Genomic DNA, 8,615 nt, shown 5'->3' on the forward strand with positions numbered 1-8,615 from the left:
TCAGGAAGATCTACAACAGAAGCATTCAAACTGATTTTCTTTAGGACTTTGAATGGTCCCGCACTACGAGATTGCAACTTTTTGAACGTTTCTGAAGGGAGTCATTCAGGTCTAATTCTCACCATGACATAATCGCCTACATTCAATTCTTTATAACGTCTATGCAAATCAGCAAGGAATTTATATTTTAAGTTATTAGAGTGAATATGTTTGCTGATTTTTTGATGCAATGAATGTAGGTGTGATGCAAATGATTGTGTAGACTCAAAGACTCTATGTTGATGAGACATGGGAATCAAGTCTATGGACTGCCTAGGTTTATATCCATTCACTACTTCGAAAGGGCTCATGCCTAAGGACTTATTGACCGAACTATTATATGCAAACTCGGCGGTTGGTAACACTAAATCCCAGGTCCTAGCATAGGCCGATGAAAATTTTAATTTAGTGCCAATCATGTGCCCAAGAATTTTCCTAAAGGAACTCACGAATCTAACATCTCTATCAGATATAATAGATTTTGGAAGGTCAGGAGGTCTAACGACTTTATTGAAATAATGTTTGGCAACTCTAGAAGCGTTAGAAGTCCTAGGACATAGGAGAAAGGGAGCCATACCTGAAAATTGGTCCACAACCATAAATATGGAATCGTGCTTGATATAGGTACGAGGAAGTCCCAACACGAAGTCCATACTGACATCTTGCCATGGGATCGTGGCACTAGACATAAAATCTAAGAGGTCGTTCAGCCTAGGGATGGGAAAACGATACTTAACCGTAATTTTATTGGGGGTGAGGAGTGTGGGTATAACACAGGGGCTCAAACTCTCACGAATATACCCTCGAGTGAGGAGTTTGTCAACTTGATATTTCAGTTCGGTGTGGTCGTTTGGGTTGAGCCTATGATGGGGAAGAATTGGCAAGGATGCTCCAAGAATGAGGTCAATGACGTGCTGGAGATCACGCATCGGAGAAAGTGTATCTGGAAGATCCTGAGGGAAAACAGAGTGAAACTCCTCCAATAAGGAAACTACTGAGGGTGGGTGCTCAGGATTCGACTCCACATTGATAACTCTAGCCACAAGGTTAAACACAAGTGATTGGCTGTCGATATCTTTCATTACCTCGTTCGAAGTAATGATGTGAAGTGATTTATCTTTCCGTAGGGTAGCACTCTTTTTTGTAGGGGCGGATGATAGTCAACTTTAAAGACCACGCAATAGCACGTATCTGGTAGGATAGTGATTACGGGTATCGATCCACAGGGATTGGGGTGCAGTTATTTTCTTAAAAAAGATATTTAAAAGAAAAAGTTTGTGAAGAAAATTAAACTAAGAAATTTAATAAAAAATGCAATTAAAATGATATCAATTTGGAAAAACCTAGGGCAAGGAATTTACCACTAACATCGGAACAAGGATTAATTGTATTTCAATTTATTCTTGAATTATTATGCAAATTGGCTACACGCCCTATAAGCATTCGAATAAAATTTTACTAAAGTAATTTTAGGAAAACCCATCTTCAGTAGGTATGAAATGTCCACCCTAAAATAAGGTGGCAGGACACTGCATCTTTCTTAAGCATGGATTATCTTTATATTCACTCAATGATCATGAAAAATAGTTATATGAACATCATATTTAAAGTCACAGAGATTAAATATGAGATGAAAGAAAAATATTTATTTAAGAGTAAGAGGGTTCATACAACTCCAAGATTATAAAAATTAAATACATAAAATCTGTGTCCCTTTGTTAGGGCGGCATCCAGCCCTAGTGAAGAGCTTAGACTTCCATGCAGTGGTGGACGGCAGCAGCAGCATAGTAGCGAGCTCCCATCTCTTCCTTCATTATTTCTTCCTTTGAAATATTCCCAAAGTACCCAAACTTTTCTCTCACTTGGTTCTTTGGTGGGAACTCAACATGAGAACAGCCAAGCTTGATGGGAGCAACCCCCGGTGGTGAAGAAGGACTGGTGAAGCATGAGAGGATGAAGGAGATGATGATGCGATGGTCCCCCGGTGGGGAAGAAGAATTGGAGAAGCCCCCCGGTGGGGAAGGAATTGTCCAATCTGATCAAAGTCTTCCCTTTATATAGGCAGCCCATCTTCCTCTCTCTCTTCCTTGTGGCTATTCCGAATGGGTGGATAATGCTGTGGAGGCTTTATCTCTTCCGCGGATGGTGGATAGATGCTGCTCCTTGGAGTTGATCCAGATGGGAGAACGACCTGTGAAGCTCAGGATTTGGCTGGCCACGAGATGAAGATAAACCAGAGATAGTGTTAGCAATCTGTTCCGAAGCAGAGGAATCCGATGCTGCTGGATTGTTGTGCAGAGGATTCGAGCTTATCCTGTGGGAGAATCAATGGAGAGGATCTCGGACGGCTGTTGGTTTCTAGACTTTGTGAAGATGAGTTGGGACCCTGTTACAAAACAGGGGAGGATGGAGTTTGGCTTGATTCGGAGAAGGATAGCGAATCGTGAAGCTCGGGATGCCTGTGAAGTCTTGAGATAAGAGCTGATCGCGGAGAGGAAGCGAAAACACGTATGTGGATAGATCTGGGAAGAATCCGGAAGAAAATCTTGGATGTTGGGATCAAGCCGAAAGATGGCTGGGACGTTTGGGACTCGGCTGGCAGCTGGGATTCCAAAATTTGCTGGGATGCTGTTCACGGCTGAGATGAAGACCGGATTGTTGCAGATGCTGGGAGGAAAACAGAATGAAGGAGCTTGATTTGTGAACGAGATTGGCTATGGATGTTTGGGAGATGGAGCTAATCCATATGTTGTATGGTTGCTGGTTCTCATCCGGAGGGAAGGGATAAGCGGAACAGGGGAGGTGAACTCATCCGTGGATGGAGTCAATTTCGAACGGGAGGAAGAAACGAGGAGTGCTTTGTTAGCTGGACACAGGGGATGAGGATGAAGTTTGGGACTTATCCGAAGCAAGAGATAAGGATGCAAACTGGGAGGATCTCAGCTGGTTGAGGGATTCCTTTTGATGTGGACGAAGGGGAGGAGGACAATAGATGGGAATTCGGCGGAAGAAAATCCAGTTGTTTGGGAGAAACGGATGCGAGAGAAGATAAGGATGCTGGGAGGATGAAGTCGAAGAATACTTGGGAGATGCTTTGGATGCGGAAGGATCACGAGCGGGGCTGAGAGGACTTGTGGACACCTTGCAGACCGCTGGAATTGGAGCTAATCCGGGCTGGCGTGGAGGGAGATGATCACGCGGAGGATCATGTGGCTCCATTCTGAAATAGGGGAAAAGAATGACTTGGAAGGGCTTTGGATGCGGATGAGATTGGCTTGGATGCTGGCTCTGTTCCTTGGATGTGGACGGCCGTGTGGGATGATGTGTAAATGGCTGGGAAATGTGAATGGGTGTGGTCGGCTGGGATCCAACGTGGATGAGAAAAGTTTGTTCCATTCTTTGGACATGGGAGGGAAGAGTAACGTGGATACGAGTACCGCTACCAACGCGAAGGAAACTCGCGTTGAGCTGAATTGTGGAAGAGAAGAGATACATGATAGATGTTGGACTACTAGGATGGAAGCTCGATCCTTAGATGCAGGTGGTGCGTGTGGTTTGGGTTCAGATATTATCCCAATTAGTTCGACTCGACCTGCACACATTAGACTCGACCAATAAAAAGAAAATCAATCAAACTTGAATAATTTATTTAAAATGAAATGATGAAGGAAAACACATTTTTTTAGTTAAATTTATAAAATATGTGAATTAAAATAATGATAAGTGCTATGAATAAGATATTAGTTTATGCATTATTTAGCACTTATCACACCCCCCAACCTATATTTTGCTAGTCCTCAAGCAAAATAAAAACTAACTCACTTTCGCAGGAATCGCGATTGCATTTACCGTATGCAATAAGGCTTTAAACCCCTAGGTGGCCCTAGTGGACGAGTTTTGTCTCGTGAGGATTTCCGGCTCAGATACCCACAAACTGTTGCGAAAGAATTTATTTTATTGTTTTATAAAATCTAATTTCAAATGCATTAATGCCAAGAATTTCAAAAGCACACAAAGTTTTAATTACTAAGTCAACCCAAATCCTAGGTCAGTATGTACTTCAGTTGAAATCATTAAGTTTCTGTTAGGAAGTTGTAAGATTTATTTATACTTGGGTGCTTGGTGATATCTGGACCGTACACAAGCTAAGGCTTTAGATCCTCCAAAATACTGCTAAAGCTAGTAATTTCTAAGAATTGGTCAGATATGACCTAATCACTGATTCAAAATCATCCTATCTTGCAGGATTTCGAGAGTTGTGGATGTTTACTTTAATACCTAATGGGCTTTATCTGTAATATTCCAGTTTACTCGAATTTTTACAACGACGGCTTTCACACTATCGTCTTTTTTAAAGTCAATATTGTTTTCTCTTTTTTTTCTATTCATAAATAAATTATGCACTTTTACTCTTGTAATGATTCCTCCGTGTAGCGAGCATTCAGTCAACACTCCCACACCAGATGGCATAAGGTGTTGGGCATCAAGATTTCCCTACGGACCTATGCTCGGGTTCCTCACACAAGCCCGTTGACCTTTGACAATAGGTAGCCCTTTTCGATGTACTGACTAAATTCACTCTCTCTTTTTTTTAATAAATATGGGATAATAGTGAATTAGATAGGAATAATTCATCAGGACTCAAGGTTGCTACCAGACTTAACAACATAATGTTGAACCTAATCCTTAGAAGTATAGGCCATGTGTGTTGTAAAATTCCAAAATAAAAAATTATCTTACAACTCTCTAAAAGAACTTTTAATGAAAAGAACTCAAATTGACTTACTCCTGACTAGTCATTGGGCTTTTTAGATTTTATATACTTTGTGCGTTTATCATTTCAGTACTAAGGCATAGAAATGAGTTTTTTTTTTGAGATGAAATATTTAAAAATACGAAAAATTTCTTCAAAAATTCGAATCCTATATCCCCCAACCTAGACCAGACATTGTCCTCAATATTTTTTTTTGAAAAACTTATATTATTATTATTTTTTTATTTTTATTATTTTTTATTATTTTTATTTTGGACGAAAATATGATGCATATGGAGGATAGAAGTAATATGAGGGATCCTGTTAAACATTGAAAAATGCAATAAGAAAAATGCAAAAACGAACTACGAAAATTGGGTTGCCTCCCAACAAGCGCTAAGTTTAACGTCTTCAGCCAGACATAGCGCATCCTTATCAAATCATACCGGATTCATGCCAAGTTCTCCAAGGAAGAAAATTTGTGGGAAATTGATTGTCGGCTGCTTCTATGGCCTTTTCTATAATAGAGTTAAAATGGGCTAAGCATGTTTTCAGAGGGTCATCTGCCAAAATATAGGAAAGGCTTTCTTCTACAAGATCATCCATTTTGTCTATTAAGAAGCACTCAACTTTTCTCGGAGGTTGGTCGGCCGTATTGAACACATTTAATTTTACCTTCATGTTCCCAAATGATATGATCATTACCCCCATTCTACAATTGATGCACGCATTGGCTGTTGCTAAAAAGGGGCGCCCAAGGATCACAGGGATTTATTTCTTAGGATTAGGCTCATGTTTCATATCAAGAACGATAAAATCTACTGAAAAATAGAATTTGTCTACCTTGACAAGAACATCTTCAATTATCCCACGTGGTGTTTTTACAGATCGATCAGCCAATTGAAGGGATATCGAGGTTGGTTTTAACTCACCTAACCCAAGTTTCTCATAAACTGAGTAAGGTAAAAGGTTGACACTTGCCCCTAGATCTAAGAGTGCTCGATCAATGAAATTATTTCCTAAGACACAGGAGATGGTGGGAGCACCAGGATCTTTGAATTTCGGAGGGATGTTGTGTTGGAGAATAGAACTCACTTGCTCAGTTAGGAAGACCTTTTTAGGCACATGTGTCCTAGATTTTTGCTTTGGGTACAAAGATCTTTGAGAAATTTGGCATAGGAGAAAACTTGTTTGATGGCATCAAGGAGCGGGAGGTTGATTTTGACTTGTTTGAAAACCTCCATCATATCCTCTAGTGAAGTTTCTTTTTTGCCAAAGGGAGAGGGTGAATTAAGAGCGTCAGGAAATGGAGCTTTTGGAATGTGAGTTTTGGCAGAAGGTGGACTAGTTGAAGAAGAAGAAGAAGGTTTTGGATTTTCATGTGATACATTCCTCTCCTCTTCTTTACCTTTCTTATTGTTACCCTCTCCAATCTTATTGTCTACTACACGTCCACTCCTTAGGGTAGTCAAAGCATTGGCTTGTTCATGATGAATTGTATTTAGTTGATTTTCTTGAGCTATGTATTGTCCCTTAGGATTACTCACTGGTTGGCTTGGAAGTTTTCTTTCCTCTCGCTTGTTTAGTGCATTAGCTAGTTGCCCCATTTGGAATTCTAGCTTGGCGATGGATTGCATGTGAGAGTGCACCAATTGTGTAATGGTGTTCAAACCTTGAAGGGCGGTCAACACTTTCTCCTCAAAGGCTGTGTTTCTATGGGGTGGAGGAGGAGTGTGTTGAAATTGAGTCGAAGGACGGTAGGGATGAATATTTTGTGGGGTTTGAAAATTCTGAGGGTTTTGAAAATTTTGGAAGTAGGGTTGGGCAGTATTCGAAGCTTGCTGCTTCCAAGAAAAGTTTGGATGATTCCACCATCCCGGGTTGTAAGTGGTAGAATATGGATCATTATCCGGTCGGGATTGTGTTTGGGCAGCATTTACTTGTTCTTGCATAAATTCAGGAAATTGAGCTGCCGAAGGACATTCATGAATAGGGTGAGACGGGCTAGAGCAAAGAGCACAAATTTGTGCTTGGGGAAAGTTTGGAAGCTGTTCTCTAGACATTAGCTGGTCCAACTTGCGGGATAGTGCATCTACTTTGTCAGATAGACCTATGGACTGGCTAACTTCATATATGATCTCTTTTCTTTGAGAACTCGGAGGTGTTTGACGAGCGGAGGAGGCATGGTGGAGGAAATTTTCATTAAGGTTTTCAAACAACTGCCATGCCTCATGCTCACTCTTAAGCATGAAAGTTCCCCCACAAGAAGTATCAATCATTTGACGATTTCGTTCAGACAACCCGTCATAAAAGCATTGCACTAGTTGCCATTTGGGTATTTGATGATGCGGGCATTTTCGGAGTAAATCTCTAAATTTTTTCCAAGTTTCATGAAATTCTTCCCCATCGGATTGGGAGAAGCTCGTGATAGCACGCCTAAATTGGTTCGTTCTTCCTATGGAAAAATATTTTTTTAGAAATTCATGTTGCATTTGAGCCCATGAAAGAATGGAATTTGCTTCTAATGAATGGAGCCACTGCTTAGCTCTATCCTTAAGAGAGAAAGGGAACAACCTAAGTTTCAAAGCATCATCAGTGAAGTTTTGAATTTTAACAGTAGTGCAGATCTCAAGGAACTCATCTAAATGTTTGTATGGGTCTTCATTGTTAAGTCCATAAAAAGAAGGAAGCATTTGGATGACACTAGACTTAATTTCAAACTGTACAGTAGCAGGGGTATCAGGTAGTCGAATACAAGATGGAGAGGTATAAATGGAAGGAGTGAAGTACTCCTTTAACAGCTTAGGTTGTTCTTTAGCCATCTCGACAGGTGGTGTAGATCCTATGGTTCTATAGGTGCGGATTTCAGCTCGAAGGGCCCTAATAGAACGCTCTATCTCAGAATCAAAAGGTACTAATTCAGAAGATCTGGAACGACACCCTAGCATACACTAATACTCTTCTGATCAGTCAAGTACAGTCAAGCATGCACTAAAAAGAAAAACACATAAAATTCTAGTATTTTCTCTAAAATCACTAGACAGCTTCTAACTGGTTTGAAGAGGGCACCTAAGCCTCCAATTCGGTCTAATGAATTGAGTTGACCAGGTAAGCTCCCAGGTAAGTGGAGGGGTCACGATGCATTCGCAAAGATCCCACTTAAAAATCAGTTGCCTCGAACAGATGAACTGTCTCCCTTAAAGGGACAAAGTTTGCCTAGACATCAACTGAGCCACAGAGCGAAATTGGTGCAACTTTCGGTGATCTTCGTCCTATTGAGCTCGAATGTCCCTAGGGGCCAACGTCTAATTGATTTTTAATTAAAGTGATGGCTATGTGAAAATTGATTTACCTAATTTGGGCAAGAATCTGGTGATGAAATCCAGTTTCTATCTTGTTGGGGTGATTGTCCTTACTATATGTGGATTAATTGGTGTATGTGTATCAAGCATGCATTCACACTTTTGCTGAAATTAAAATCAAACAATCACCATAAAATTTCAGGCTAATTGGGAATCAATTTAAATAAGCAAGGTTCAGATGTTACCAAAGAAAATTTTCCCAGCAATTTTTTTTTAAAGCAAACCTCTACAGCATTTTTTTTCCAGCAATTCTCTTTTTGATCGTCCCAGATTGCCTCTTCGATTTCTGAATAAAAAAATTCAAAAATTAGTAAGAGAGAAGAAGGAGATAAGGAAAGTAACAAAAAAAACAAAAATATTTTTATTTTATTTTAGATATATATATATATATATTTTTGAAAGTTTTTTTATTTATGAAAAGAAAAATAACTATGTTAGCAATCCCCGGCAACGGCGCCAAA

General features: G+C 40.0%; 1 long non-coding RNA gene across 1 annotated transcript; it reads right to left on the reverse strand.

Annotated features, from left to right (window-relative positions):
* Positions 1 to 1,863: 1,863 nt before the first annotated feature.
* Positions 1,864 to 8,378, reverse strand: LOC120105788. The gene is made up of 2 exons (XR_005508078.1): positions 8,340 to 8,378; positions 1,864 to 3,631 (listed from the first exon to the last, which is right to left on the reverse strand). It is a non-coding gene; the product is annotated as an uncharacterized LOC120105788 (long non-coding RNA).
* Positions 8,379 to 8,615: the final 237 nt, after the last annotated feature.

The sequence above is a fragment of the Phoenix dactylifera genome, unplaced genomic scaffold (assembly GCF_009389715.1).
Source record: "Phoenix dactylifera cultivar Barhee BC4 unplaced genomic scaffold, palm_55x_up_171113_PBpolish2nd_filt_p 000368F, whole genome shotgun sequence".
NCBI classification, from domain to species: domain Eukaryota; kingdom Viridiplantae; phylum Streptophyta; class Magnoliopsida; order Arecales; family Arecaceae; genus Phoenix; species Phoenix dactylifera.